This window comes from Pinus tabuliformis, chromosome 1_2 (assembly GCF_031772625.1).
Source record: "Pinus tabuliformis cultivar Carrire ecotype Pingquan chromosome 1_2, CPIR1, whole genome shotgun sequence".
Classification (NCBI taxonomy): domain Eukaryota; kingdom Viridiplantae; phylum Streptophyta; class Pinopsida; order Pinales; family Pinaceae; genus Pinus; species Pinus tabuliformis.
Genome location: NC_142298.1, coordinates 527,379,586 through 527,406,942, shown reverse-complemented (window position 1 = coordinate 527,406,942; position 27,357 = coordinate 527,379,586).

Sequence of the window (27,357 nt, the reverse complement as noted above, 5' to 3'; positions counted from 1 at the left end):
ACAAGAGGTACGATGCATAATACAAAGACCTTTTGTAGTGTGTGATGAGCGAGAGTAGGCAAATGGAAGAGACAATTTGCTAAGTGGAAACCCAAAGAATCTTCTAGAAACTTCTCATATGACACTCGCCTCTCTGAATTCGCCCAGGGATGAGTAAGAGATCGTGAAATGTCCAAGTGGAACCAAGAACTATTAGTGAAATGACACTAATCAAAAACCCAGAAGCTGACTCACCCCTATGCAAATATCTATATATGGATCCCTCATCTGAGAGATCTAGAGGTTGGAATTTTGTAATTTGTAAGGAAGTGTTGTTGGTTTCTCTTTGAGACATTGCATTGTTGGGTGATCTTGCTTTTCATGAGGTGAAGAGGGCTTTCATGCTGGGAGGATGATGCTGGATCAGACAGCTGGGTTGTAATCCTCTCTTCTACTTCTACTATCAATAAAGTTATTTGAGTTTTCCTCCATATACTTGTGTATTTGTGAATCTTGCTATTTGCGAATGCAATTGTATGGTTAATGTATTTCTGATTCTACATTGTTTATGGTATTATAGATCTCTATGCTTTGATGGTGTTCTTTTGGTTTGCCTCTACAGTTGTTCTTTAAAGCGGGACAAGTGAGAAAGGAGTGGAAAACTCTATCAAAGGAGAGAGGAAACAAGCAAGGAGCTAAGCGAAAGATTAAGGTTGGTGCTCTCTGCTTCTCTCTTATCTATCATACATAAAGGAAAACACAAGTTACTTTGATTTGTTTGTTTCTAAGATAGCCACCCATCTTAGTGGGACTAGCAGATAAAATAGACACTAGTTTTCCCGGAAACAAAATGGCGACTCCACTGGGGAGCGAATAGTTTGTTTATTTGTTACTGTTGTTTCCTTTATAAACTACAGATGAAGCCTAAAGTTAAGCCAGCTAGCCTTCGAACTACTTTTGCTATGCAACTACAAAGTAGATCAACGCTGCTTCAGTCAATCTCCAGGTTGGTTTATGAACTGAACATCTGACTTGCAAACATCCTAAGTGCCCTTGGGGTAGATCAATAACCTCATAAGATCATACCCCTATACTTTGTGTTTACTGACTATCATAGCTTAGCTTAAATCACTGAACTTAGCTGCAAATTTTGAGCAAAAACCAAGCTCAGTTTCGTTCCCTGGTCCATCGCACTGTCTCTAAATGGCAGTCTGGATGCATCGCACCTCCCGTGTGTTGCAGGTGAGATGCATCCCTATTTCCCTTAAGGACAGGTGCGATGACTGAGTGATATTGTTTCCTTCTATGGAATTTGGTTTTTTCTTCTTTTTTTTTTAGCTCTATTTAGTATTTTTGCTACTTATGATCAGTATATCATTGTTAAAGCCTTCTTCCTTTACATTATTCAGCCTCCATTGATCGAGAATTGTGAATGTTTTTTTTATGTATTTTTCATCATTTACAGTCCTCCTTTGCAAAAAGTAGCTTAATCGAACTGTCGTCTTTTGATTCAAAAGTGTTGCAACTGTCATTTTGAGTCAAGAAGAAGAGTGTCATAAAGTCTTCCTCTTCTAGATAGTTGATTGTACTTTTTTCATTGTATTTGATTTGAATTTTCAATATTTGAAGTGTCGAAAGTAGTTTTCCATTCGAAATTGAAAGTGTCGTCTTAGTCTTCCTTTCGTTTTGAAAAGAAATTGTTGAAATGCTGCTTTGAAGAAAATAGTTCAGATCTGTACTTAGTTTTCCTTTTTGGCATTCTCACATTAAGGAAGCGGAAAAACAAATACATGCATGTGGATTTGCATTTAGACTGCATGCGGAAAATGATTTAGGAAAAGTGCATTTAGTGTGTGTTCTCTACTCTCTGTTGAAAGAATCGTACTTTTCTTTCCTTAGTAGCTAGGATTTTCATTGCTAAAAGAAAACAAATGATTGTTTATCATTTTAGATTGCATATTTAGGAATTTTACATCTACATCACGCGGTGAACCTTGAAAGACAAAATTCTAAGAAAGATCAACTCTAAAATAAATCTAAATGAACATAAAAACGCTTTGGAACCTAACACAACACATCTAGAAGTCTAGGCTAGAGACGTGTTCCGGCGTCATAAAACCTGGTAACTATCGTTTTCATAGAAGGTTAGGTGATTCCTACTCTTTGATACGACAAGTGCCAGTATGGACTTGTGCTCCCCATACCGTCAAGTATATATTGGGAGACCACAATAGGCTGATATCCTTTATCCTTAGGAAGCCGTGTCTGTCGCCCTATCGATCGCAATGCACTGAACACAACATTCAGGAAGATTGACTGCCATACGTAAAGTCCTTGGTAATTTCTCTTTAATTTACCACCAAGGTGTATATTACAGTTTTGTGATTGGTTTGGTAATCCCTCTGTCTAGATTTCCAGAGTAGTCACTTTCGTTCCTTTTCGACTCCCTAAAAGAAAAGGTCCATCTGAGCACTTCTCACTTCAGGCTCATTAAAAATCAAAGGCGACTAGAGTCATCTTTAGCTTTTTCTCGACTCTTAAAAATTGAAAAAGCAAAGTTGTGTCAAAGCATCATAAAATTTATTTAATTCAGAATAACTTTTTCCCTTTAATTTTTGAGTTGATCAAGTAATCCGCAATCGTGGAAGAAAGTCAATCAAAACCCTGTCGTTTGCAGAGACTAGCGAGTCAACCGTCTTTGAGTTCAAAAACGAAACCATTCCGGGCAAAACGGTCTCGTTTAACTGAGTTGAATTCTCCTGGTCTATTTGAAACTTGTGTTTCAACATCATTAGAGACTTCAGTTACTCCAATTATTTCTGGTACCCCTGCCTTTATAGAAGAAGTTCCGCAGTTACGAGAGGACATTAGAACTGATCCTAGTGTAATGGTAAACACTTCTATCCTTGAACCAACTCCCACTAGGGTTGATTCAGAAGGTGTCACCCCTCCAGTATCTGTCGCTACAGAAACTATACCTTCTTTGACACCGAAAATATTTTATGGACCTGATGGTCTACCTCTTCCACTTGGACTGATTGCTATAGAAGAGATTGTAGAGGATCTTCCATCTAGTACCCCATTGCATTTTGGGACTGGGATCCACTTATATCCTTCTACTACTGAAGTTAGTTTTTTTAATCCTCCTTCATCGCAAGTTCCTGTCGAATCGCTAGGAAATATTTTGGATAGACTAAATATGTTTGAACAACCATCAACATCTAGGACTATGTCATTAGATGCAGCCACAACAAAACTTCCTGCTGCCACTCCGATGATGTTCGCTGGTATACCATCTGTCCCAACTAGTTCCAAATAGTTCTCAACCGCTAGATGGAGTCCACCCAGGGATTGTTTCGACAGCATGGTCTGTTCCTATTTGTTCATCCAGAATCTTATTTGGAATTTCTTATGTTGAAGCTCAACAAATTGATCCTTCACATTAGTATCAATTTGGGCAGTCCAGTCTCCAAAGACCAATTTATCCTTTGCACACTGGATTGCCACCATATGGGGGGCAGTATGCCTTTTCATTGTTCCCTCCAGGAGAACAACCATATGAGAGTTCACAACAAAATTCGGGTCAAACTGGAATTGCATCCAGTGGTTGGGTACCAATACTGCCTCAACAACCAAGGGTTGTATATTCAATGCAACCAAATCAACCTGTGTCGAATATTCCCACTACACCTGCTATTGTGACTGTGTCGCAAGTACAAGCGCTGCCTATTGTATGTCAACCTCAAGTCTCTCAGGTCGTAATACAACAACCTTTTGTCTCCACGGCTCAATCGCAACCTCAGATTAGTGGCTCCTTAATTGGAGCGACTCAGGATAAAACGGGTACTATCACCCCTCATCTTGGTCAAATATCTAGTATTGGACAACAAAAAATGGTCCAACAACCATGGCTAGTACAATATCAACAACCACAATTCCAGCAAGCTTACCGAGGACTTGAGCAACAAAGCTTTGCAGGTAATGGGCAACCGTATGTTCAAAACGGTTACCAACAATCATATTATAATGGTTATGCCCATCAACCTTATCAAAGTTATCAACATCAGATACATTATGCTGGTATGCAAAGACCCATTGCTCAGGTGATCCCATCTTATCCTGGGTACGCTTCGCCAAACCTGAATCAACAGTTTCCCTTTGTAGCAACTCTAGAATTACCAGATTTGAACTGATTAATAAATGATCCAATTTCTTATGCCCCATGGTGGCCAGCAATTCCTCATAGACTTCCCTTAGATATTCCTAAATTCAATGGAAATCCGGGTGAAGATCCATCGAATCACGTAATGACCTTTCATTTGTGGTGTTCATCCAACACCCTCAATGATGATTCGATTAGGCTTCACCTTTTTCAGTGAACGCTAACTGGTCCGGCAGTGAAATGGTACATCGAATTTCCTAGAGCTTCATTCGATAACTTTAGCACCCTTGCCACTACCTTTTTAACCCACTTTCAGTTACCCATAAGGTACGAAACAGGAACGAAGCTCCTTACCAATTTTAAACAGACAATAGCCACTCACATATCTGATCATATTCATGAGTGGTGACGTCGTCGTCGAATGGTAAAGACATATGTTCCTGATCAGCTTCTAGCTGAGTGGTTTATAAAGTCATTATTACATTCTATTACCGAATATGTGGCCAAGGGAGGAGTTGTCACTGAAGAGAAAGTCATTGCTCGTGCACAATATCTAGACTTGATCTATACTCAGTCTGGCATGCTCTATGAAAAAATTCGTGACGCTCCTAAACCAGAATTTTCCATTCCTCCCCTCCTAAATCAAACAGGAACACTCATGCCGGCAATGGCGTGATTGGAACCTCAAGTACGCAAACCGCAAAGGCTCCATCTAGTAAGGCCCTTGCAGTTTCTAGTAAAAAGAAAATGAAAAACTTCTTGCCTTGAGGTTAATGCCATGTCATATGACAAAGGAAAAGAACCGAAGTAACCAGGGGGCAAGAAGAAAGGGAAAAAAAAAAAGAATAAACAGGAAGATTTTACTCCTGAAAAGCCTTTTGGAAACCCTACTGGGTGAAAGAAACCTAATCAGCCATGTTTCATATGTGATGAGGACCATTGTACGAGAGATTGTCCACATCGAGTTGAGGTCACAAAGTTTTTGAAGACTTCAAGTACCTCGGCGATATTTATTGATCCGTTTCCAAACCCGGAAACCAATCTGATTGCTATCGATCATGCTTCCCCATCCCAAGTGCTTATGTTTTCCATTTCGAAACAAAAAAATGATGCTTTGATATTGACAAGGAATAAAGATTATGGGGAATCCACAGATTTCGAACAACAAGGCTACATATCAACCTAGTAGTTCGACAACAACTTTGTCAGAAGTTGTGCCACCCATCATTCCTGAACTAACAATAAAGCCACCAAAGGGAGTAGTACATAAATCGACATTTAATCCTCATGCTCGAGCAGCACAAAATTATAATATAGTAGAGGATCTGGCTCAATCGCCATCCGCTATGTTGACACTTGAAGTACTGCAAAATTGCCCCTCCCAAAAGCAAGCTTTATTATCAGCAATAGGTGGGATTGACCCAATGGATTCCAATCTTGTGGCCTTTAACCACAAAGGATATGAACCTCAGTTACCGGCCCAACTCGCTTTCCTTATATAGGTAAAAGCCCTCAACAAAATTGTTCATCGAACAATCATTGATGAGGGGGCATCTACCTATATTATGTCAATGAGTTGCTGGAAAACTTTAGGCTCACCACCCTTGTCGTGGTCATCAACGACATTAAAATCATTCGATGGAAGAACATACATGCCGTATGGGATTTTAGGTAACTTGCAAGTTGAACTGGGGGGCAAGACAGTAGAAATTGAAGTCGAAGTTATCGATGGAAACCTTGATTATAATATCCTATTGGGAAGGCCCTAGATTTATGCTATGGCTGCTGTTGTGTCAACATATTTTAGAAAGATTGCATTTCCCTTCCAAGGCAGAATTACAATAGTTGACCAACTAACCTTTTTCCCCAACAGTTCACAAGCTACGGGAAGCATTCCAATGATCCATGGAAGCTCTCAATCACTTCAAAATGTTGGAGTAGGCCTCCTAAAAGACCCTGCCTTAATGGGTACTTTTTCCCTCCCGCCTCTGAGTAATCTGGCGGAAGTGGCCACGGTGGAAACCTGTAATATGGTATCTTCTACATCAGCAAAGATTAAGAATATTTCCCAACATTTTTTTAAAATGGATCATCGCCAGGTATTGCCTCCAAGCCCCATAGAAATTTTGTAGCAATCAGTTTTCTTGGCTTGGGTGGCAAACCCAAATCAACACTCATCAAGTGTTTGGATAGATAGGTCTCTAGAATATGGCACCTCTTCAGATCCTTGGTCACGTATACATTCTACAGACGAAGGAATCATTCAGTCAATGATGATAGGAGAGGCACCATGGGAAGATTACCACCATTGTTCCCATCTTCAAGATAACGACGAAGATTATTCTAGTGACCTTAATCATCCTTCAGTTTTTGATTTTCTATCAAATACTGTAAATACGGTGGATTCCGAGTGAAATCTGTCCAATATTGAAGAAACTATCGCCATAAATATCTCGACCAAACCTAATGTTGTAGAGAATATTCATGTTGGCAAATCTTGTTCTCCTTCAGAACTGGAAATATATTGCGCTCTGTTTCGCGAATTCAGAGATGTCTTTGCTTGATCATATGAAGAAATGCCAGGAATTGACTCGAGCATCGTTGAACATGAAATCAAGATGTATCCAGATGTCAAACTAGTATGACAGTGGCTTCGACAGGTTCACCCAAAGAAAGCCGCTGTCATCAAGGCAGAAGTTGAAAAACTTTTACATGTTGGTTTCATTTACCCTGTTCCTGTCTTGAAAAAGCAAGGAACGATTAGAGTGTGCATTGATTACAGGGATGTAAATCAAGCTTGTCCAAAGGACAACTACCCTACACCCTTCATCGACTAGATAATTGATGAATGCGCCGGATGCGAAATCTTTTCATTCATGGATGGATTTTCCGGATACAATCAAATAAACATCCGCCCATAGGACCAGTCGAAGACTGCATTTATATGTCCATGGGGCACATTCAAGTACCATAAACTACCTTTTGGTTTAAAGAATGCAGGAGAAAATTTTCAAAGGGCTATGAACTACGCCTTCCATGACATCAAACACATTGTTCAACCATATCTCGATGATCTACCGGCTCATTCGCGAAAGCGGACTGATCATCCGCAGCATTTGAGAGCTATATTTCTACGTTGCCGACACTACAAGATACGACTCAATCCACACAAGTGTGTGTTTTGTGTCGGTTCTGGTCGTTTACTTGGTTTCATAGTTTCTAAGGACGGGATTCGACTCGACCCATGTAAGGTTCAGGCAATCATCGACATGCCTCCACCTTCAAATTTGCTTCAGATTTAGAAACTCCAAGGGAAAGCAAACTTTCTAAGGAGGTTCATTCCAAATTACGCCGAACTTGCTAAAGGTTATACGCGTCTTTTGAAAAAAGAAGTTCCCTTCAACTGGGATCAGGTTGCACAAGCTTCCTTTGATGCTTTAAAGGATTCCCTAATAAAAGCATCATTAATGTACGCTCCTGACTATCAAAAAGACTTTAACCTGTATCTAGCTGCAGCAGATACAACCATCGCAATGGTTTTAGTACAAGAAGAGAATGGAATTGAACATCCAATATATTATTTAAGTCGAAACTTAAATGATACAGAAAGCAAGTACTCCTATGTTGAAAATTTGGCTCTAACAGCTATTCAAGCAGTATAGATATTTCGACACTATATCCTCTTTTGCAAAACTACCATTTTGTCAGATGTCAACCCTATGGCTTACATTCTGTCACGTCAATTACTAGGGGGCAAATATTCAAAATGGATAGCCATTTTGCAAGAGTTTGATATGGAATTCACAAAAACCAAAGCAAAGAAATCTCTTGTTTTTGCGGAGTTACTATGCGACCTCCCATCGTCATCCAACGATTCAACATCTAAAGCATCAATCGTGGATGAAACTCTGTTTCTGATATCGTCAAGCGATCCGTGGTATGGAGATATACTGATATATCTCCAAACCCAAACATTTATGCCTAATACCTCTCACTCTGAACAACAACATACTTGATACCAAGCCAAAGACTACATGATCGTCAGTGATACACTTTACCGTCGTGGTATCGATACAGTTCTGCGTAGGTGCCTCATGCATGAGGAGGCCGAAAAAGTCCTGAATGACTATCATTCAGGCGCATGTGGGGGGCATCAATCTGGTTACACTACGGCACAAAATATCTTACGAGTAGGTTACTTCTGGCCTACTATATTCAAAGATTGCATAATCGCAGTAAGAAGTTGCATAATCGCAAAACCAGATTACCACTCGCACCACTGCATCCAGTAGTTGCTGTTGGGCCATTTTCCAAATGGGGCATAGACTTCATGACATGTAACCGCACCTTGGCTGGGGGGTATGGGTATATCATAGTCGCAGTCGACTATTTTACAAAATGGGCCGAGGTGATGCCTACATTAAACAACAATGGTGAAACGACTGCTCTTTTCTTTTTCAATCATGTAGTCTCTAGATTCGATTTTCCACAGGCTATAGACACAGATCATGGATTGAATTTTCGCAATCACATGATGGTTGAATTAGCTGCCAGATTAGGACTATCCCACGACAGTTCTACTCCATATCATCTGCAAGCTAACGGACAAGTTGAAGCCATCAACAAAGTCCTGAAGCGCATGTTACAAAGGACGATTGGAGTCCAAAAAAAGAATTGGCACTTAATCCTGTACTCAACCTTGTGGGAATATAGGACATCGGTGAGAAATGTGACCGGATCTACTCCCTTTCAGTTGGTGTAGGGCCTGGAAGCGGTATTACCAATTCAGTGTGAAATTTCATCTCTCAAGCTCGCAGTCGATCTACTTCCCGAAACTTCAGAGGAAGAGGCTCGTTTCTTGGAACTAATCCAATTGGATGAAACCTGTCGTGATGCCGCTTTGGCTAACGAAGCTCATAAGAAATGTGTTAAGGCACAATTTGACAAAAATGTCAAACCCCGTGTCTTCTCAGAAGGTGACCTAGTCTTGCTTTACGATTAGGACTCCAATAAATTGGGAGCAGGTAAGTTTGAACCATTGTGGATGGGCCCCTACATTGTCAAAATAGTATTGGAAAAAGAAGCCTATGAGCTAGTAGATTACAATGGGATTCCACTGTCGCAACCTCGGAATGGGTTGTATCTTAAGCGTTACTATGCTTGATTAAGTATAGTAATCTCTTTATATGCTTTTGTTACATTTTTGTTTTCGTCAAGAGTTATCATTTTGGTTAGGTACTCCACTTTGCATTTGTTGCAGATGTCGGACTTGTTGGAATCATTCATTGGATACGCCGACGGAGCTAGTCGTAGTATGTGGAACCTTTCTTCTGCAGCTTGGGCCATTTTTGATCCAAGTGGCGAGTTAGTGAGTTTTAGAGGGATATGTATTGGTCAATCAACGAACAACATCGCTGAGTACAATGCGTTGATGGAGCTTCTCTCTGATGCCATCGCACATGGCATACGCTGACTTGTTGTCAGGCTAGATTCACAACTCATCATCCTACAACTTACTGGCGTCTATTCCGTTCGGAATCTAGCTATCTATCGTATGTTCCTAAGGGTCAGGATTTTGGAAAGGCGGTTTGATTCTATTTAATATCAACACATTTCTAGAAACTTAAACACATTAACTGATTCATTACCAAATTATGTGTTAGATAGACATCTGCAACATTTATAAAGGAAAAAGCATTTCAATTAACATTTGCATCAGGATCACATAACTTAATCAAAATAAAATTCTAAAAATAAAAAATATATAACTGTTTATAGTTTTTACAAAATATTCTGTGTCCAGGACAAAATCAGTCATATGACCCAAAAACTCAAAAATGTAGAAAAGCACCCTAGACTAATGGTGCTGGTGATATCAAGTCACCGCCTGTGCGATCATACGTAAGAGCCTAGTCCATCAAATCGGCATGCCAGTAGTATGGCGCTGTAATCTCAGAGGTAACTCGTCGGTTCTCACATCCTGAATACCAAGGGTGAGACCCTTGATCTGATCCTGCAATACTGCAAGGGTCTCCGCTATGTCCAAATCAAGAAGGATAGCCCTCCCTATAGCTTCCCCTGCTAGAACGTCAGCTGCCGCCCTTGGGCGCGCTGCTGGTTGCACTGGCCCAACATCTGCACAAAAATATGAGTTTGATTAGTCTTGATAACATTTTAAAAAGAAAAGAACATTATAAAAGCAATAAACAAAGATATGGTCAGATCATTTTACCCATAACACTCCACTGCTCGCCAGCTAGTAACGCCAAATATGGGTCGCCTCAGAAATCCATCCCAACGTATGGATACTCGGTGAAGACCATCTCCTGACGGTTGAACCACTCAAAGAAGGCATCAAAGAATGAAATCTGTGACTGATCAGCATGTCTGGCCATGAGGTCAACCCATCTCTGCATCCGTGGTTCCCTCGGTGCTAGCAATCCTAGTGAAATGTACTGTGGCTGCATCAGTGGAATCCTCTCCAAGGCGAAAGCAGTCAGAATGGAACCATAACCAAAGTTCTTGGATCTTCCATTCTTCACCTTGGAAATCTGTTCTTTTATAACCGGAAGTACTGCCTCACACCAGTTGAATACCTTTGGTTCCAGGCATTCCAAGGCATACTATATATACGATCTGTTGGCCAAATGAAGAGCCGCGCTACCAGCCAATCTAGCAAAGGTGAATAAAATAGTCCTCAAGGACCAGTTAGTGACATCTCAAATATTGATCTTTCCATCCCTGCTCGGCTGAGATCCATCTCTACAAAACTGGCGAATATAATCCCTCACGGATTCACCCCCACAGGTAGATCCTGATAGTGAGAGAGGGGCACCACGCCTCGATAACCCAGTCAAAAAGTAGATATCCTCAACTGTCAAAGGAATGGATTTGCCTCTAATCTAGAACACCTGGTTGGTTGGATCCCATGCATCGAGAAGATATTGCAACAAATTGATTTGTTGCCTCATGCTGGATATGCAGAAGAATTTGAGCAAGCCACAGTTTCGCAATGCAGTAACCATACCTGGATCATGTAAGGCAATCATGTCCTCTTCTTCATGCTCATGTTCACACCATGTAACGACCATATTGATCCGATGAATCTTTGAAACAAAAACAAAATATGAATTAGGATCCTGATTTGGGCAAAAACAGGCAAAAATTTCATGAGAAAACACTGCACAAACTTTCCCTTCTGCGCCCATCGCACCCTGCCTGTGTACAGGGTGAGATGCATACTGACTGGCCAATGGCTAGCTCAATATGCATCACACTTTTCGATGCATACTAGGTGTGATGAGGAGAGAATGAAATCTTTAAACTCCTGGGGCCCAGAAGAAAGGGAAAGCTTGCTCTAAATCAGAAAAGGATGAAATGAAATTGAAGAGCTCAAGGTTAGTTCCTACTTGGTCCTGATGGCGTGAAGAATAGTCCACCGGATCTCCTGAAATCACTTGATGAAATTTGAGGGGGAAAACACCTCCAGAGCTCCAACGATCCCAAATTTGAATGAAATGGTAAAAATGAGAGGTAAAACTACTTTTATGTTACTATTCACGTAATTCAAGTAAGATGTTAGTTTTTAACTCATTTTTCAAGCATGTATTTGCATTTCTAATTAGTTTGATGGAGTAATTGAACAGGTTGTACGACCGTCAAAAGAATATAGTGTTAATGGTAAATTGAGCATCTCTGACTATTATCATGAGAAAAGTTTCGCATGGGGCAAGCTCACTAAAAAATGAACCTACTAATAAGAGACATCTTTAAAGACGACTGGATTGGGCAATGTTACCGCAGGGTTCAAGCTCATTAATAAATAAACCCGCCAATGAGCAATGTTACTGCAGGGTTCAAGCTCATTAAAAAATAAACCCGCCACTGAGCATAGTTTCTAAAAGATTCAAGCTCATTAAAAAATGAATCCACCCTTGGTAAATAACCTTTGTGATTGCATTTCTATCAGCCTTCTAAGCCTTGGTTGTGTTCTTACTGTCACCTCCATTCTTTTGGCTGATCATATGCCTCCACTTGATTGTTTACCTTTTGAGGAATAGTTGCAACGAGTGATTCTGTTAGCCACCCTCTTTACACTGCCATGTTTGAGAAGTTCCAAACTTACCTGGAACCAGTTGTCACCCGAAAACATCACTTGTTCCTCAAAAACGAGTCTCTTTTAAGCTCTTTTTAGACTCGTAAAATATGAAAAGATTGCCAAGCTACTGGCCTTTCCAGCTCGTTAAAGTAAGGGGAAGCGCCATCCCTCCTCTACATTTTAATCTTTTTGGACCTGAGGGATCATTCCACAAAAAGATCGAGCGCTTGTCTTTTTCGACTCGCTAAAACTATCGAAAAGTCATCCCTTTCATATTATTTTATACTTTTTCGGACTTAAGGGATTATGCCACGAAAAAGGACTGCTGGAGTTTCCTTTTCATCCCTTTTCAAACTCTCTAAACATGAAAAGGACCGAGTTATATTTGTCGTTAAACTCGTTAAAACAATAGCGACAAAATTGTCCATTCAGACAAGAGCGAGTTTCACTGTCGCTAGGCTCGCTAAAACATAGTGACAGGTTGCCCGAAGGGCAAATTATAGAACAAGCATATGTTATCCTCCTTAAGCTTGATAAAAATAAAGAGGTACTGGTCAGCAATGACTGGGGAAAAAGGGAAGAAAACTTGAAGAACTTCATCGGTAGTAGGTCGCTCTTGAACATGACACTTTCACTCCATCACCATGATTGAGTCGGGTTGGGTTATTCCGTTCACTGGTCACATCACCATTGGTCCTCCGTACCATCCATTTTTGGGGTTAACGCTACCAATCCATTTCAGTGTCGCCGATATGTTCAAGTGAAGTCATTCAGAGAATTCACCAACCCAACTAACGCCTCATCCACTGCAATACCTTCACTCTCCATTTTTTCATGACTACCATTCCTGAACCTTGTATCATCAGATCATTTCCCCTCCACAACATCATTTGCTTTGTTTCGTGTCATAGATGTGGGATTCATTAAGGCCCTCCTATGACGGGTCACTTCTTGTCGACATCAGCTCATTATCCAAGAAGTTGACTTAGTAACAACCCTTTCAGTACTTTGAAGCTTGCATGCCTCAATGGCAAGTTTCTCACTTCCGGTGACAGGTTTACATCAATGGCCTTCGACTGAAAGATTTTGCGTAGTGTTCAACATCAACTCATATATTCACACCACTTGAATTGTACTGTAGTACCTTGAGGATCATTATCATTAATGGTGATTCCTCTCATGCCTGTTAACAGCTTACATCATTGGCTGGTAATCAGGCGATGTCTTTCCATGTTCGACTTCAAAACATCTTTTCACATGGATCGACTTGTACATCGGGTGAAGATTGAATGAGTTTGAAGACCCCGGATCTAGTTTCATCCATCCGAGCTGCGATATATTTAGGAAAATAAAGACATCAAATGTACACCATAGATGCATAGATGATCATCCAAGCTAAGGGATAATGGCTCTACAAGAGTCACCAGTTTGCAACAACGGATGATTGTCTGTCCTATATACATGAAAATGAATTTATAAACCTGAGCATGGGAATGCCCACCTCAGCTAGATCATGAAAATAATATGAAGATAATGTATTGTATTGTATTTTATATAGGTCACCTTCCAGTTAGAAGACCTCGGATCCTCATGATAAATCATTTCACCCGACATTAGAAGATTTATGACCTCATGCTTTAGGGGGCAACTGTTATAGACATATTTGGGCGCTACAACCCCAATCCCATATGTCGATAAACCAAGGGCTCTTAAACCCCTAAAAGTGTTGTTTCATAACCTAAAGGATCATGGTCAACTGATTACATCATTTCCCAGAAGTTCCACCTAAAAAACTACTCAGAACTGGCCAAAACTGAACCATACAGACTGCTCCTTAGTCAAGGTGCGATGCATCTCACTTGCTACACACAAGAGGTGCGATGCATACTAAAAAAGCCTTTTGTAGGGTGCGATGAGTGAGAGTAGACAAATGGCAGAGACAGTTTTCTAAGTGGAAACCCTGAGAATCTTCTAGAAACTTCTCATATGACACTTGCCTCTCTGAATTTGCCCAAGGATGAGTAAGATATCATGAAATCTCCAAGTGGAACCAAGAACTATCAGTGAAATGACACTAATAAAAAACCCAGAAGTTGACTCACCCCCATGCAAATATCTATATATGGATCCCTCATCTGAGAGATCTAGAGGCTGGAATTTTGTAATTTGGAAGGAAGTGCTGTTGGTTTCTCTTTGAGACATTACATTGTTGGGTGATCTTGCTTTTCATGAGGTGAAGAGGGCTTTCATGCTGGGAGGATGATGCTAGATTAGACAGCTGGGTTGTAATCCTCTCTTCTACTTCTACTATCAATAAAGTTATTTTTTTTTTCCTCCATATACTTGTGTATTTGTGAATCTTGCTATTTGTAAATGCAATTGTATGGTTAATGTATTTCTGATTTTGCATTGTTTATGGTATTATAGATCTCTATGCTTTGATGGTGTTTTGTTGCTTTGCCTCTACAGGTGTTCTTTAAAGTGGGACAAGTGAGAAAGGAGTGGCAAACTCTATCAAAGGAGAGAGGAAACAAGCAAGGAGCCAAGCGAAAGATTAATGTTGGTGCTCTGTGCTTCTCTCTTATCTATCATACATAAAGGAAAACACAAGTTACTTTGATTTGTTTGTTTCTAAGATAGCTACCCGTCTTAGTGGGACTAGCAGATCAAATAGACACTAGTTTTTCCGGAAACACCTACCCAACCCTTCCATCATGAGGACAAAGAGGAAGGGAGAAAGCGGATCACCTTGTCTGAGCCCTCTAGAAGGTATAAAAGTAGTAGAGGGATCTCCATTAAGTAGAGTGGAGAAACTGGTTGAGGTGACTAGTGCCATGACCCATCTTATCCAATTTTGATTAAAGCCAAATGCTTTTAGAATAGCTCTTATGTAAGACCAATTGAGTTTGTCATAGGCCTTTGCCAGGTCCATTTGAATGATCATACCTGATTGCTTATTTCTTTTGAGAGAGTGAACCACCTCGTGTGCTTGGATGATGTTGTTAAGAATCTGTCTTCCTTCCACATAGCCTGTTTTCTCTTCTGAGATAAGCAAAGGTAGCAGTGGCTTGAGTCTGTTGGCTATCACTTTAGAGATAATTTTATACACCACATTACATAAGGCAATGGGCCTAAATCCCTCCGGAGTCATAACATTCTACTTTTTTGGTATCAAAGCTATAAAGGTCGCATTCAGAGCTTTCAGAACCTTTTTGTGTTGTCTTGAGTCTTCCACCACCTCAAGGATGTCCTGTTTGACTGTATCCCAGCAGGCTTTGAAGAAATCAACATTGAAACCATTTGGGCCTGGTGATTTTCCATTCTACATATCCTTGATCACCTCACTGACCTCCTCTTCCGAGACTGGCCTATTGAGATTATGGTTGTCCTCCCTTTTGACCAACTTGGGAATGTGCTGAGTAATCTTATCGATGAACCTAGTTCTGTCTTCCATTGGCTCCTTTGTAATGTCAGAGAAGTGTTATACTAGGGTCGATTCCATGTCCTTATGAGTGACAAGCTCAACGCCTTGAGAATCCTTTAGCTTTGTGATTCTGTTGTGTGCCCTGTGGGCCATAGTGGATTTGTGGAAGAACTTGGTATTCCTTTCTCCCTTTTTGATCCATTGAATTCTGGATTTTTGTCTCCAAAATGTTTCCTCTTGTAGGCAATGCTCTTCCCACTCTTTCTTCAGAGAATCAGTTAGGTTTTGTCTTTCCTCATTGAAGCCCTTTGTGATGTTGATCTGATTGATTACCTGGAGTTTCTATTCCATACTTGTTACACTAAAATATCGTCACCATGATTATTTGCAGTCAGTATGGGTCTATCATCACTTGTACTGTCCTCCCAAGCAAGTCTAAGACCTCATCTCTTCAAATCAAGCTTTAGAAGTGGGAGAAAGACATTAAAAATCAATGTAACTCTGGTTCCACACTTTCTCTCATGGTCACCTGCGGTCCCGCACCTTCTGTGTACAAAAGCTGCGTACCTACCCGCTCTGTTCCTAACGGTGTAGGTGCGGACCCCTGTGAAAGTCAAAAGGCGCAAATTTTATCTTAAAAAACTCACTTTGGGTTAATTCTAGAGTTTTCTAGAAGGAATTTTGACGTGGATTGTTCGCTCTGAGGTGGTTCATGCATCCCAAAAGAGAAGGAGCTAATCCCTTGACTAAAGGAGCTATCCCTTTGAAGGAGGGCTTTATCCCTTTGAAGGAGGACCTAGTAACTTCCCTCCATTGCACTATAAATACAGGCATTGGGGTGAGGACTAGAGAGGTTATAAGCTGAACATTTTGAGGGTAAATGCTGGTGAAATTAAGAATCTTTGGTTGAGCTTGAGAGGAGAGATCACATACCTCTTGGTTCCATTGGAGAGTGAGTGAAACTTGTCAAAGTAGAGGAGACATCTTGTTGGACCCTGGGAGGAGCTTGTACAGCGTCAAGGCAAAGGTTGTAAAGTTCTTCTTCTTTTGAATTAATACAATCAAACTCATTTTTCTCAACAAGTATCTTATGTTATTTGTTTCATGGACTCCTTGACTTTCATGTTAAATATGTTTTATAAAATTGGTTTTTCAGGTGCTATTTAATTTGTTTGCCTTGTTTGTGTTTTCAGATTCTCGAAAAGGAGCTCATTTGGATCAAAGGAGCGAGGGCATCCACAAGCTTGCGTTGGACCAAAGGTAGGCCCTAAAAACACTTGTTTGCTATTGTTTACCAAAGCATATTTAGAGAAAGATAGTGTCTGGTTGGTTTTCTTGTCATTAGGTCTTCTTTAGATTCTAGGAAGGTCTATCTTGTCCACAAGATCGATTCATTCCGCGCGACAAAATGGCGACTCCGCTGGGGACTTGATTGTTTTCTTTGTCTATACTTTGACCTGAGAAACTGTATTTTCTGTTTTTGTTTTTGACTTGATGATTGTGGGATTGGGTGAATTTAGTTAATTTTGAGTTAGTTTTCATTTTTCATAGTTTTGGGAGAGCTACGCACCCTCTGAGTTAAGCACAGTGCGTACCCATATGCACTTTTGCTTTGTGCACAGAGCGTGGACGCACCTGTGTAAACAGGTTGCCTGTGTACCCTGTCAAAATTTGAAAAATTTTAAATTTTTCTCTTTTTTATCAGTTTAGAATTTGTTTATAGGTTTTAGCCATTGCCTAGACCCGCTTGTTCCCTGTCAAAAACTTTCCTTGGTTTAATTTCATTAGCATTAGGGTTTTAGGTGGAATTCCTAAGAATTTTGCTTGTTGGGTTTGTTTTTCGTTTTTGGTTGTGTAGTGGCTCTGAGCTTAGAAGCCGTAGGGACCTCAGATTACCTTGGTGTCTACCAGTCTTCTTAGGAGTCTGACCATTTATGAAATCTCCCCTTGTTGAGGAATCCGCTTTGAGTTTTCTCATTTCAAAATTTCGAAAAGCTTGTAGTTGAAAGTTTGGAATTTTCATTTTTAAAAAAAGAAAACGAAAGATTGGTTGTTTTTTGACTAATTGTGATTCTGCATAAATTAGTCCTTAGCTCACATTTAGCTAAGTAAAACATCCTCAAAAAGACTTTTAGTAGGCTTTGACTTCAAGTAGCTTTTTATAGTTTGTAGCTCTCAAAGTTAGTCATTTTCATTAGTTTTGAGTGTTTTATTTACAAAATATAAAATAAAAAAATCTCTTTTGGAAAAGTTTGTTTTTTGTAGTGATTGAGTGCTTTGAAAAGAAAAGGGAAATTTGTGTGAAATAGCTAGTTGTCTCGTTTTGAGTGATTTGGAAAGGAAAAGCTCTTCTTTCAATTTGTTTAATTGAGAAAGATTTGTGTTTACAAAGTATTTGCATTCTCAAACTCTTTCTTAGTTTAGAAGTTCATCGAAGAGAAAAGATTGTCTAAATCATCTTAGTTGCATCTTTTTAGTGATTTCGAGTCGAGTCTTTACACCACGAGTTTCATCTCCGCCACCTCTTGACTTAAACAACAACCACTAAAATTAACGCCTAAAGTAAAATTCACCTAGTAACATTTTATTTCTAGGGCTCTGATATACCAACTTAGCTTAGGCTAGTGTCTTGGAGTAGGAGAGTAATTAACTCTCCAAGACAGTAAAAACAAACAAGTAGCTGTATCTTGTGGTAGGAAGAAATCCAATTGTTGCATTTATGCTCTGGGAAAGCTCCTCTTAAAGGAGCAACACGAGATCATGTCTGAACCAGTGTGGGAATCAATCCTTCCTCATTGGGAACGACGCCAGATATTCACGTATTAAAAATGGTAAACCTCGGATTAATCATTGTCGAGGAGCCTGGGGTCACTTGTTGGTAAACCTTGCATTATTTCAAGGAGACTTCAAGGGGATTGAGCTTGCTACTCTGCCCTTGCGTGTGTATCAGATTGTAGACTGTTCCCCCAGGTGTATTTGTCTCAGTTGGTAGCCTTAGTGACCATATTCTTTAGGATTCTTCCTAAGGTGACAGTGGTGGGAAGATCCCACTGTACCTGGAGCAGACGTCGGCTAGACTCACTTGGATTTTCTGGGGGGTTCACTTCACTCGAGACGGTTAATTGGAGGAACTTGGTCCAGTCTATTCATTAAGCAGATTGCCGGGGTAACTGTTCCAACCGCCATTTCTGTACTGAATTCTGCGACGTTGGATTTCATCACCAACTAGTGTTTTCGGTCCGGAAAGTTACTGTTTGTATGTGTTTGATCTCTAGATTCTTTGGGCGTGTGATTCAAATTTGTTTGGTTCTTTAGAGGCTTTAGGTGGTTTTCATTAAGATTTTACTTTGTTTGCGTGTGAAGTAGTTAAAAGTTTTTAACTGTGGCTGAATTACCAAGACAGTCCCGTAGACTTCAGGGCCAGTCTCCTGAGTTTGTAACCATGGCTGATTTACTGAGGAAGTCCCGTGGACTTCGGGGCCAACCTCCTGAAGAAGTCCCGAGCCAGCTTGAAGGCTTGAAAGTCCTCGTAACTCCTAGTGGTAGTAAAGTTGGGTCACCTGAAGAAGGAGAGTCTTCATTGGTTGTACATCCTGATTACCAAACTCTAGTAACAGGTTATAATCCTGAATCTATTTCGGTTTCCGAACTTGCTGGTAGCTTTTCATCTACTAGTGATATAGGTGAAGAACCTGAGATATCTGAACCTGTTACTCCAACATCGGGGTTTGTCTCTCCAACTTCTAGTGGTACTAATTCACCTAGGGTAGAAAGAGTAATCACCGAAAATCTTCCTTCTGGTTTGATAGCTATTGAAGAACTTGCTTCGGAAGAAGAAGTAGGCATCCCTATCCCTGAAAATCAACCTGTTATTGATCTAAGGGAGCGTGAATCAATTTTTTACAGTCCACCTAGAAGTACTACTTGGTATCTTTCTTTGACTAATTATTTGGAAAACCCAGCGTTAAGTTTTTCACCACCTCGTGCTCCTTATCATCCTAGAGGTTTTTATACTCCCGTAAATATGTCAGGTCAGTCGTCCATGTTTACTCAATCGCCTGAATCTTTTTTGTACGACGGTCCTTCTGTTCCCTCTGGGTATCAGTCACTTTCTGGTACTTTTTCGGGAGCATCTCCTCAACCCATTGAACAAGGGTTATTCACTGGAAGCAATGGTGCAAAGTCGTTGAGCGTAGAAGACATCCTTATGATGTCAGGTTCTATTCCCAATTCTCAACCTCAAGGTGGTCAGTTACTGCATGGGGGGCAGCCTCAATTAACGCCTAGGGGGCAACCTCAACGTACACAATTTGCATCTGGGGGGAAACCTCAAGGACAGTACGTACCTACGGTACAATACGTTCCTCAAGGTCAACCCCAGACTCAATATGTACCCCAAGGTCAACCCCAGTATCAATTTATACCTCAAGGTCAACCCCAGTATCAGTACGTGCCTCAGGGGTATCTACCCCAAGGTCAGTACTCGAACCAAGGTTTCCAACCACCCCAAGGTCAATCTTATGCTCAAGGAACGGGAAATGTACCTTTCAATTATCAATCCTACCCTCAACCCGGTTATGGTCCTCAATATTCTCAACCTGTTATGGGTCAGTACCACGGAATGAACATAGTGTGGGATCCATTGCAAACTCAACAGGTGTTGCAGCCAAGTGTACAGTTGTCATCTCAAACTGGACAACCCTTAGTTTCTGGTTCACCCCAACAACCAGTCCAGTCTAACATTCAAACTTTTGTACCCTCGGTAGTTTCTCAGTCTGGGCCTACTGCGCCTCGTACTCCATCTCAAACGACTTTTGCAACTGCCGCAACATCTGTTCAATCTACCCCACCTACTTCTAGAGTATCAACAGCTCCGGTTTCTACTGTTCCTGTATCTACTCCTCAGACATCTTTACCACCGTCTGGATCCATGATTCAAACTACGGTTCAGATGCCTGTAGGACAACCTGGTTTAAGTACGGTTGTCACAAGTCAAACTCAACTCACCTATCAACCGTACCAGGGACAGTACCAATTCGGTCCTGCTATTCAGCAACCAGTCTATCAGTATCAACCGTACCCTGGGTACACTTATCAACAACCTCAACAACCCAGTACGGTCCGGTTAATCCTGGTTTTTCGGGAGGATATAATATCCCGAACGCGATTCCTATTCCTAGTTATCCTGGATATCCTGCTCCTGGGGCTGGTCTCATGACTTTTAGAAAATTATATATTACGGAGCAATGGAACACATAAAATATTGCAGAAATATAAACATCGAAAAACGCATAAAACAAGAGAGACACATATATACGTGGTTCACCCAGTTTGGGCTACCTCCACCCCGAACAGCCAGTCCTTCCTTTTTATTATCCAGCAAAATGAAGAGACACAACCTACAGCAAATCCGCTGTAATATCCTCTGTTTTCTCTCACAGTCTCACCCCTCTGTTTCTCTCTCACAGAATACACATCTATCACAGCCTCAAATACAATACCCTCATACAAAGAGAGGGGTTGCCTTCTAGGGAAAAAAACCCTAAACTAAACATAAGTTCTACTGTCAGATCATCCGCCTAATGAACGGCCCAGATTGACTAGAAATTACTATACTTTTACAAGGCAATTTTACAGCTGTTTTTAGCTTCGGGGGCGCTGCCCCCCCTGGACCCCCCCTGCAGCGAACATTTTACGGGCGGCGTTTCCGCCCCCATTTCGAACTGGGGTCCTATGTGGCGATACCTTTGAATATAGAAGATAATCAGGCTCCACACCCAACAATGACCCAGAGTTTTAGGGATCCTAATCGGCAGTTACCGTTTATCGAAACTTTGGACTTACCTGATTTGTTGCGCCTAACGAATGATCCGATTAATTATCTTCTGTTTTGGCCCCCAATGCCGAATAAGTTGCCCAGTGACATTCCCAAGTTCGAAGGTAAATCTGGAGAGGACCCGTTGAACCATGTGATGACTTACCACCTCTGGTGTGCGTCTAACTCCATCACAGATGATTCGATCCGTCTTAGACTTTTCCAGCGCACTCTAATTGGTCTCGCGGCCAAATGGTACATTGAGTTACTGCGAGGCAATTTTTATAATTTTAGTCAGTTAGCTACCTCGTTTTTAACTCATTTTCAGTTGCCACTCAGATATGACAATGGCACAGAATTGTTAACTTCGCTAAAACAATCGACATCCACGTACATTTCAGATCATATTCATGAGTGGAGACGTTGACGACGTTTAGTGAAGGTATTTATTCCGGATCAAATCTTGGCTGAGTGGTTTGTAAAATCTTTGTTGCCAAGGATCACTGAAGATGTCGCTAAATCCGGAGTTGTTACTGAGGAGCAAGTGATTGCTCAAGCACAGTTCCTTGACTTGGTCTATACTCAGTCAGGTATGTTACACGAAAAGATCCCTGATCTTCCCAAGTCAAATCAAATCACTGCAGCTCCTTCGGGATCTCATGCCGCTGACGGTATGATTGGTACGTTTAACACTAAAAGTAAGAAGAAGTCTTCCAAGAATTCTTCTCCTATCATAACCTTGCCTGATTCCCCGACAGGAGATTTTTCTGCAGAGGTTTCCGCCGATATTCACGTTGTAGAGTCATCTACGGCTAAATCAAAATCCGGTGGGAAGGAAAGAAGAAGAATAAAACGGACAAAAATTCAAAGGAGAAATCTGAAAAGGCGGAATCCAATGATGAAAAGTGCAAACCTCGTTATCCATGTCTCGTTTGTGACGAAGAACATTTTACAAGAGACTGCCCTCATCGAGTTGAGGTTGTGAAGATCGTCAAAGGTTCCCAAACTCCTGCTGTTTTGAAGGATCCATTTCCAAGTCAAGATAGCAAGATGATAGGTTCTTCCTCGAGTGCCAATGAAGAACCCATATTGATGATGTCCCATGTAAGGATTGCGACTCGATCGCAAGATTATGGTAGTAAAAGTCCTGTTGATGGCAAAGAAGCAGAATCTTCTCATTCTAATCCATCAACCTCAGCTCCCGGTTCCAATCCACTACAGATCGAGAAACCTAATCCAGACTTAGTAATCAAACCGCCCGCCAAGGGTATACTTCGAAAGTCAGCTTTCAATCCACATGCGAGAGCGGCTCAGAATTATAACATTGTTGAGGATTTAGCTGTTTCACCCTCAGCAATGTCGGCTTTGGAGGTGCTGCAATCATGCCCAGCACAGCGTAAATTACTTTTGTCGGCTATAGGATCTGTTGACGTTCAGGACCCGAACCTAATAATCTTTGATCTAGAAAATAGTACACCGCGTTTGCCTCATCAAATGGCTTTCTAGATCCCCGTGATAGTCCAAAACAGGCCTATTCATCAGACTATAATTGATGAGGGAGCTTCAACGTGTATTATGTCGATATAGTGTTGGAGATCGCTTGAGTCTCCTTCACTAAATCAATCCCCGATAATTCTTAAGGCCTTTGATGGCCGTGGGTTTCATCCTTTTGGCATTCTAGAGTATTTTCCTATAGGGGTTGAAGGAAAAACTGTTAGTCTAGATGTGGAGGTGGTTGATGCCCCTCTAGACTACAACCTTCTCTTGGGTCGAAGTTGGTCTTACGTTATGACAGCGGTCGTTTCATCGCTCTTTAGAGTAATAAAGTTTCCACATAATGGAAAGATCGTAACAAAAGACCAGCTGGCTTACTTTTCATCCGACCCAGCCTCTTCAGAGAGTATTCAACATGTCGGCAAAATGACTATCCCATATAAGGATGTTGGAGTAGGATTAGTTAAAGATGCCGGTTTACTGGGAACTTTTCCTTTTCCTCCAATCAACGCATCATCTTCAGTTGCAACCATTCATATGATTACATCAGACACTATTTTTTATGACGATCCTTGGATCGTTCCTTCTGAATCTGAAATAGACTCATTTGATAATTCCATGCCTTTGAGTCCATATGAAATTGCCTATGAAGCCGTGCAGTCTTTTGCCGACCCGTGTTCAACCGAAAATGACTTAATGAATGTGGTCCGTGAGGAATCACTTTTCACATCAACCTCGGATTTAACTACGTTTTCTGAACTTGTTCACTCTGATGAGAAAATTCGTGAAATCCTATGTGTAGATGATTTACCATGGGAAGATCTCCATCACAGATCTTCGTTTTTACCTGAGGATGATCATTTTGAAAATGATTTCTCATCAATCTTTACGACTGAATATGTCAAGGAACCTCAGAATCCAATGAAACATCCTGATTCAGAGTTAAATTTGGGAAACATCTCTCGAACTATTCCCATTGACATTTCGGTTAAGCCCGGAATTGTTGAGAACATTCATATAGGTGCCTCGTGTACAGATGACGAAATTCAATTATATACGGCCCTATTTCAAGAATTCCGCGACGTGTTTGCCTGGTCCTATGAGGAAATGCCAGGAATTGATCCTGCGATTGTTGTTCATGAGATCAAGACTTACCCGGACGCTAAACTCGTCCGGCAACGTTTGCGTCAGATTCACCCACGAAAAGCTGCTGCAATTAAATCAGAAGTTGAAAAACTGTTGAAAGCAGGTTTCATTTATCTGATCCCGTTAACGGATTGGATATCGAATATTGTTCCGGTTAACAAAAAACAGGGGACAATAAGAATATGCATTGACTATAGGGATATTAATCGAGCCTGTCCAAAGGACAACTACCCAACTCCCTATATCGATCAAATCATTGATGATTGTGCCGGCAGCGAAATATTTTCCTTTATGGACGGTTTTTCCAGATACAATCAAATCAACATTCTACCTGCCGATCAACCAAAAACGGCTTTCATTTGTCCATGGGGGACATTTGCTTATTGCAAATTACCTTTTGGGCTTAAGAATGCTAGAGAAACTTTTCAGAGGGCGATGTCTTATGCGTTTCATGACATCAAGCACATTGTGCAACCCTACCTCGATGACTTGCCGGCTCATTCATTACATCGAGCTGATCACCTTGTCCATTTACGAGCAATCTTTATGAGGTCTAGGCATTATCATATTCAGTTGAACCCACACAAATGTGTCTTCTGTATAGAAACGGGTCGATTGCTAGGATTTGTGGTTTCGAAAGCCGGCATTCGCATTGATCCCTCGAAGGTCGAAGCCATTATCAATTTGCCTCCTCCTTCGAGTCTTCGCCAACTCCAAAGTTTGCAGGGGAAAGCAAACTTTTTACGACGATTCATTCCTCACTACGCTGAGGTTACAAAGGGTTTTACACGGTTGTTGAAACAAAATACTCAATTCTCTTGGGATGAGATAACTCAGAAATCTTTTGATGCACTCAAACACGTGTTGACCCATGCACCGTTGTTGCATCCTCCCAACTACAACCAGGATTACTTCTTGTATCTCGCCACCTCCCATTCCACCATTGGAATGGTCTTAGTTCAGGAAGATGAATTCGGAACGGAACATGTGATATATTACCTTAGTCGCACGTTAAATCCAACTGAGCTAAAATACTCACATGTGGAGAAATTGGCATTGGAAGCCGTTCAAGCTGTCCAATGTTTTCGTCACTACATTTTACTACGTAAAACTATGGTAATTTCAGATTGCAACCCTATGATCTACATTTTGACCAAAAAATTGCTAGGGGGCAAGTACTCTAAATGGATCGTTATCCTGCAGGAGTTCGACTTGGAGTTTGAAAAATCTAAGTCTAAGAAATCTTTAGTTTTTGCAGAGTTAATGTGTGACTTCCCGCGTGCTGACACGGAAACTGTGGCAGAGGAGTCCATTGTGGACGAATCTTTGTTTCTAATCAGCACTTTAGATCCGTGGTATGGGGATATCATTGTCTATCTCCAGACCCAATCCTTTCGGCCAGAAATTTCAAGGTCAGAACGTCGGAAAATTCGATTCTAGTCCCATCAATTCAAAATTATTGGAGATACTCTTTATCGCGTGGGGCGGACTCTATTTTTCGACGTTGCTTAACTCACGAAGAGGCTGAAAGGGTTCTAAATGACTGTCACTCTCGAGCGTGTGGTGGTCATATGTCTGGGTATGCCATAGCCCAAAAGACATTGCGCGTTGGCTATTTCTGGCCGTCCTTGTTTAAAGATTGTATTACCGCGGTCCGAAAATGCCACAACTGCCAGATTTTTGATCGTAAGATGCGTGCTCCACCTGCTCCTCTCCACCCTATAATTTCCGTCGGTCCTTTTGCCAAATGGGGTATCAATTTTATTACATGTAACCCTCACTCGGCCGGGGGGCATGCGTATGTCATCCTTGCGGTAGATTATTTTACTAAGTGGGTCGAGGTGATGCCTACATTCGAGGCAGACGGCAAGACAACTACAATTTTCGTGTTCAATCATATAATTGCTAGGTTTGGTGTCCCACAAGCGATAATCACTGATCATGGGCATCATTTTCGAAACGTTATGATGACCGAACTTACAGGCCAGCTTGGTTTACGTCACGATAGTTCAACTCCTTATTATCCACAAGCGAATGGTCTGGTTGAATCCATCAATAAAGTTTTAGTTATCATGATCTGACGAATCATTGGGATTCATCGGTCAAATTGGCACAACATGCTATTTTCAGCACTTTGGGCATACCGAACTTCAGTAAAAACATCAACAGGGTTCACTCCTTTCCAACTAGTCTATGGTTTGGAAGCTGTGTTACCCATTGAGTGCGAAATCCCGTCACTGCAAATGGCCATCGAGTTACTTCCAGCTACTTCCGAAGAGGAAAAGCATTTGTTATACTTAGCTCAATTAGATGAGAATCGACGTGATGCTGCATTGGCGATCGAGACTCATGCAAAATGTATGAAAGCTTAGTATGATCGGAATGTGACCCCTCGAAATTTTTCGGAAGGAGACCTAGTGTTATTGTATGATCAAGCTAATGATAAATTATGCGCTGGGAAATTCGTTCCTATGTGGCATGGTCCCTATATTGTTAAGCGAAAGCTAGCAAAAGGGGCCTATGAATTGGTAGACTTTGATGGGGACTCTTTGGGTAAACCCAGAAATGGCCTTTACTTGAAGAGGTACTATGCTTAAAAAATGGGGTATGGAATTTTTTTAGTTAGGATAGTTTCTCTTTCTAGCTGGTGTGTTTTATTTTAAAAAAGAAGTGTGCTTAGCTTAGAGAGTGTTTTTCCGTCATTATTCTTGCTTATCTTGGTTTTACTCTTGATATTGCAGATGTTTATGCCTCTCCAAACATACATTGGATTTGCTGATGGTGCTTGTCGTAATACACGGAACATCTCTTCCGCAGCTTGGGTTATCTATTCGCTCTCTGACGAGTTAGTTTCTATGCATGGGGTAAGCCTCGGTCAAACAACAAACAACATTGCAGAGTATAGTGCAGTGATTGAGTTATTGTCTGAATCTATTTCATTTGGGATTCAGAGTTTGATAGTGAGGTTAGATTCTGAACTCGTTGTGTTACAGCTTAATAGAGTGTATGCCATTAGAAATCCAGTGTTATTAAGATTGTTTTTGAGAGTGCGTCTCTTGGAACGTGAGTTTGATTATATTGAATATCAACATATTCCAAGGTCTTTAAATACATTAGCAGATGCAATTGCTTCTCGAATGTTAAATAGACATTTATAATAATCATACATGTAAATTTAAAACCATTCCATAACATGATTTACAAGATAAGCCGGTAATAGTGATATATATATAGGAGTG